Source organism: Danio rerio, chromosome 13, assembly GCF_049306965.1.
Source record: "Danio rerio strain Tuebingen ecotype United States chromosome 13, GRCz12tu, whole genome shotgun sequence".
Classification (NCBI taxonomy): Eukaryota; Metazoa; Chordata; class Actinopteri; order Cypriniformes; family Danionidae; genus Danio; species Danio rerio.
Genome location: NC_133188.1, coordinates 40,307,501 through 40,313,516, shown reverse-complemented (window position 1 = coordinate 40,313,516; position 6,016 = coordinate 40,307,501). Strand labels below are relative to the sequence as shown.

The 6,016-nt window shown below is 36.5% G+C and overlaps 1 protein-coding gene across 5 annotated transcripts in view; it reads left to right on the top strand.

Moving 5' to 3' along the window:
• Positions 1-1,690: 1,690 nt before the first annotated feature.
• Positions 1,691-6,016, top strand: part of nin (ninein (GSK3B interacting protein)) — a 45,275-nt gene continuing 40,949 nt past the window's right edge. For all 5 annotated transcript variants that reach the window (XM_017358842.4, XM_068213083.2, XM_073920191.1 and 2 more), the window contains exon 1: positions 1,691-1,876. The gene's annotated coding sequence lies outside the window, so the exon portion shown is untranslated. The remainder of the gene's footprint in view (positions 1,877-6,016) is intronic.

Here is a 6,016-nt window from a genome sequence, read left to right as displayed (position 1 = left end):
TATCAATAATTTTCAAGTCGTCTTGATATATATATATTTTTTTTTTAGAAAACAAATATCTGTAGAAGAAGAAATGAAAGAAATTAGCCTTCTAAATGTGTTAAACCAAGTCAGGACCCTTTTAAATGTAAAGAAACAACTGTTTAAGAAAATAAATCGTAAGAAGAAAATAAAATGTCAGCCCCTTAATAATAGAAAATAGAACAAGGGTGAGAAACAGCAGTAGAGGGTTCTGTTCAAAAGGACCAAAAACATCAATGCATCTGGCTAATAAATAAATATAAATAGATGCTAACAATCAAACATTTTAGCACAGTAATTGGAAACAAAGTTGTTCTGGAATTCAACATCCATTGATTAGAAGTGACAGTAAACAATGTTAAACTACATTGCATTAAATATAAAACATATTTGACTAAGCAACGACTTTTTTGTCAACACAATATCAGCATTACTAAAGACTTTTGTAAATAAATGAATGTTAAAATTGATTAATGGATTTTCTTTCATATTTTGCTTTTGAGCAGGTAATTTTTTATGTCTTTTATTCTTTGTAAAAACAAATTTAAACTAGATTTTGTCTATGAATTTTATTGTTTTTAGTTTGTGTGAAGCACAATGGTCAACTTGGTTTGTTTTTTAATAGTTCTCAATAAACTGTCATTGTCACTGGATTTGATCAAATGAATCTAGGCCTGATGATCATATATAAATGACCTACCTCTAATATTCCTATTCCTATAACTTACGATTAAACTGTAGTATAAGGGTGCTTTCACACCTGTGAATCGATTCAGTTGTTCCGAAACAGAGATTAAAATTGTTACATTGTTGCTCTTTGCTCTTGGAGCGGTTCGCTTTCACATTGCAAAGTTTCTAATCGGACCAAAAGAGCTAAAACAAGTCACGTGCGAGTAAACTCTCCTCACATTGGTCAGAGTGTCAGGGTTTATTTTGTAGCGTCCCGCTCAGCTGTCAGGAGAGGTGGTGGTTTGGTGGTGATTGACAGGGTGCGCGCGTGTGACGTGTCTGAGGAGAGATGCGGTGGGGAGGGGTGAGAAGGGTGCGCGACGATGCCTATTTGAGGACTGGGAGAGAGACGCGAGATTACCGGGAGATCATCACTCGTTTGCGGGCATCCGGAGACTCGCGAAACTTCCCGCCCTACTCATAATTCTCTCTTCATATAGCCGTAAGCCTATTACATATCCATAAAACACTGTGATATAAGCGCGCTCGGATCGGATCGCTTTCTCACTGCAATCGAACCGCTCCAGGGTTCGTTTCAATCGAGCCGAGACCACCTCACTCAAGCGATCTCGGAGCGATTACTTTGGCGCGGAACAGAGCGCGATTGCCCTGTTCACATATGCCAATCGAACCGCGCTAACTGGGCAAACGAGATACGTTCCGAAACAAAAGTGTAGGTGTGAAAGCACCCTAAGTTGTAATGTTACGTTATGTTGCTTCGACAGTGTTGCAGTCCTTATTAGCCTATAAATATGTCCTGAATTCAACAATGAGAAAGAAGAAAGGGACCGGAGACCCCACCAGCTCGAGTAGCTCAACAGGTGTGTGTAGTTCTACCACTTTCCTACAACAGGCGCTGCTGAGCGCGGTGTCTCTGCTCGTCTCCTCCTCTTCCTCCTGCAGGGCCTTTCAAAATCTCCCTGACCGGCCCATTTATAACAGACAATGTAGCAGACTGACCCGAGCAGTCCTCCTCCTCAGCTCAGAAAGGCACATTCACAGCTTTCACTCCGGCTGTGGTACAAACGCACACAGAGCGGTCGAGTTTGTGCACGAGCTCCGAAGCAAGCTAATGGACTTATAGCCGAATAACGGAGAGCGAGCGCGCGCATCTGTGACCCCGCCGGTAGGTTATGATGATTTTAACTTTTGACTTTATCACACTCAACACAAATCGCACTTTTAATAGTTTAAAGCGGTATTTCATTAACACTCATGAGTCCTGTTTACTGTTAGAGTTGAGTTTGTGTCGTGATTCATTCGTGAGTGACAATGTGGAAGTTCAGAAGTTTGCTTTTTCTCCATGTAAAGATTGTTTGTTATTTTCAACACTAAACAACGTGGAAGAAAATGTGTATACACAAAGTTTTAGCTTATGTTGTGAAGCACTGACTCCTATTAGTGAGTATTTCGCGTGTTTAATTGAGGGTTTGTGTTTAATGTTGCTGTGTGTGTGTGTTTTATGTTGCTAAGAGTCCGTGTTATGGACCGATGACCTCGATCATCTGAGATTGCAGAACTGCAGCTTTATGCTGCTGAGGGAAGTTGCTTTGGTTCTCAACAGGTTGTGGGTTTTGATTTATAATGGCTTTTTTATTTAAAAAAAAAACTCTGAATTATTATATATAAAGAGAATAAGTCTCCAAAGTGATGGAATGAATGTCTGAGTCAAACCATCTGTTTATTTAAATGTGTGTGTGTGTGTGTGTGTGTGTGTGTGTGTGTGTGTGTGTGTGTGTGTGTGTGTGTGTGTGTGTGTGTGTGTGTGTGTGTGTCATTGTCTGTCTTTGTGTCTGTGTCTTTCTGCTGGACACTTGTTGTATAATGCTGAAATCTGATTTCTGTAACGTTTTACTGTGTTTTTACTGAATAACTGAAATGCGAATGATGCTTTTAGTGTGTTTGCTGAGCAAATATAGCTATTTTTAAAGCAATAAATGGGATAATATGCATGCATCAAAACCATGTCCTATGCAAAAATATAGTCTCAAACATTTCTCCATGTTTTACATAAATATTGTTTCAATTGCCTGAAGAAAAATTTAAAACCATTTGTCTGGCATAATTAGAATGCTAAAACTCATTAGGATGATATGATGAAGATGCATAAAGATTGCAATAGAGCCTCAAAGATTTATTAATTGTCTTTATACAGTGCCCAACATGTTGGTACACTCCTCACAAATCTTTCTTTTATATTTATGTTTTTGTTAGGAAGCTATACAATATTATATTTATGCATATACATTAGTCCGTACTGAAGCCAAATCTGGGGCTTATTTAACAAAATAACTTGTATTAACGGTCAAAAACTAGTACAGCCAAATTTCTATGTTATAGAAAAATATTAAATACAAATTTTAAAAAAGAGGAAAAATCAACAGAAGCAAAACAATGAAAAATTTAGTTAAATTGTTGTAGTTTTTATTTTTGGAAGATTTTGCTTGAATTTAATTGTACTATCTTTTAATTTCTAATGTTTGGTGACTTTAATATTATTTCAATAAATATATCTGTTTAATAAATCTGTTTTTTTCAAATGCACCAAAATACATTGCCTATATTCAATGAGAAATGGATAAAAATATTCATTTTCAAAATAGGGTGTACTCAATTATGCTGAGCACTGTACTACATGCCACTATACTTCAAACGACCAACTTTTACCTGTTTGTCAGTAGGAAATTGGTAATAATTGTAAAATATAATCCAATTTTGTATGCTCATAAGTGTTTTAATTAGTACATGTGTGTGTGTGTGTGTGTGTGTGTGTGTGTGTATAAATTAGGAGCCCTATAGCGGACCTGTTGTTATCAGTTTGTGTTGTCTACAAAGCAGATTTGAGACAATTTATTAATATTATTTTGTAAAAAGTATTTTAGAACCGTGATTGTAATTTCAGCTGGACATCTACTATATTCTGAACTTGCATTATTTCCATGTTAATATAAAAGCTGGACAGTATATATCATGCTGCAATACAATTTGTGAAGAATGCATCGTCATGAATTCATTATTGTATTTTGTACAAAATGGTTGGATGGTTCTCCCTGCACCAAAGGAGAAAAATTCATATGCTTCTGTTCACCGTCCTCGTGCTGCATGAATTATGAGGTTTGCTAAAGGTATAGCGGTCGTGCAGTGATGGGTTTGCGTCTTTAATAATCTACAACATTTTTTGTTCATTAAACTGTAAGAATGACTTATAAATCCATATCAAACAGTCTCTTAAGTCACGTCTCGTCTTCAGTTTCGGGTTCAGGTGTGCGATTTGCACTCACACTAAAGCGTACCATGCCAAAGTCCAAGTGAACCGCGCTCTGGCACACCTCTTCCCGCCAGACCAGGGCCGGCCAACTGAACTGTGCCTGAGCCCGATTCAGAGCACTCCCACTTCTCAAACGATTCGGGCCTGGGCATGCTTTAGATGGCATAGTGTGAGAACACCCCAATACATCTTATTTTAAAATGAAAATTTAAAACGAAAATTATTTACATCCACACTGGCGTTTCACCTAGCAATTCTGAAAAGATCTCCGTGCACACTATACCACTGAAAACGCACATCATGTGACCACACACACACTCGCACTCTGTCATGCTGCAGCGTATGCGCGCATCTAAGCTCCAGCAGTCAGCGGGTGCTTTGAGCACAAAACCCCAGAGAGCAATGCATGGCGGACAGTTTATCAAGGATGCACCCCTGGATCGTGTCTCACTATAGTCGTTTAACATGGTATTTACTTAATCTTGTCCCTATCTAATGACTTTTCTGTCTTTGGAATCTATCAGGTAACGTGTCACACCATCAGTACACTGCTTCAATCATTCACATTCACACTTGTTCTAATTAATTTTAGTGAAAATCTCAGATACAGTTGGTTGATTCCTGTTTGTTGTCCACCTTTTTTACCAACAAAGTTTGTCAAAGCCAGAGACCTGCGGAAAAGGTGATTGACAGGAGGTAATTTGTGTGTAACCTTATCTATTCATTTATGATTTGGTTATGAGTTAAAAAAAGACCATGCTGGTTAGGTAGTTGAAACGGTAGGCTACAAATAATTAATTCAGAATGATCCAGCGGTACATCCTTGATAAACTGTCCGCCGTGCACTGCTCTCTGGGGTTTTGTGCTCAAAGCACCCGCTGACTGCTGGAATGTATGATTAATTCACCACCACCTACAAAGAAGATGTCATCGTCCATCGCGATGTTTCACATTAGATATCATACGATTCCAAATTGGTCGACGTCGACCAACCCTAATTCCGAGAGTGTATATGGAGTTTGGTAAAACTGCATGTATTTCCATAATGTTAGGCCGAAGGAAGAAAACACGGTGTTAGAAGCAATCCCATCTCTAAATATTTTTAAAAATAGTTTAAAGCCTTATCTGGAAGAATAATGTGAATTTTAATCTGTGATATTTAATGTATGTGTATTTTTGTATCTGAAACTTTTTGTGCTGCCATTTTGGCCAGGACCCCCTGGAAGAAGAGATGCATATCTTAATGAGAAAATCCTGGTAAAATAAAGGATAAAAAAAAATTTATATATATGTATACACACACACACACACACACTTACACACATATATACACACACACACACACACACACACATATATATATATATATATATATATATATATATATATACATACATACATACATACATACATACATACATACATACATACATACATACATACATACATACATACATACACACATACATACATACACACATACATACATACACACATACATACATACACACATATATATATATATATATATATATATATATATATATATATATATATATATATATACACACACAGTTGAAGTTAGAATTATCAGCCTCCCTAAACGGAGAGGTTTTTCTCAACGCGTTTCTAAACATAATAGTTTTAAAAACTCATTTCTAATAACTGATTTATTTTATCTTTGCCATGATGACAGTAAATAATATTTGACTAGATATTTTTCAGGACTCTTTTATACAGCTTAAAGTGACATATAAAGGCTCAACTAGGTTAATTAAAGTTAACTGGGCAGGTTAGGGTAATTAGGCAAGTTGTTAAATAATGATGGTTTGTTCTGTAGACTATCGAAAAATACAATATATAGCTTAATGGGCCTGATAATATTCACCTTAAAATGGCCTTTAAGAAATTAAAAACTGCTTTTATTCTAGTCGAAATAAAACAAATAAGACTTTCTCCAGAAGAAAAAAAATATTATCAGACATACTGTGAAAATTT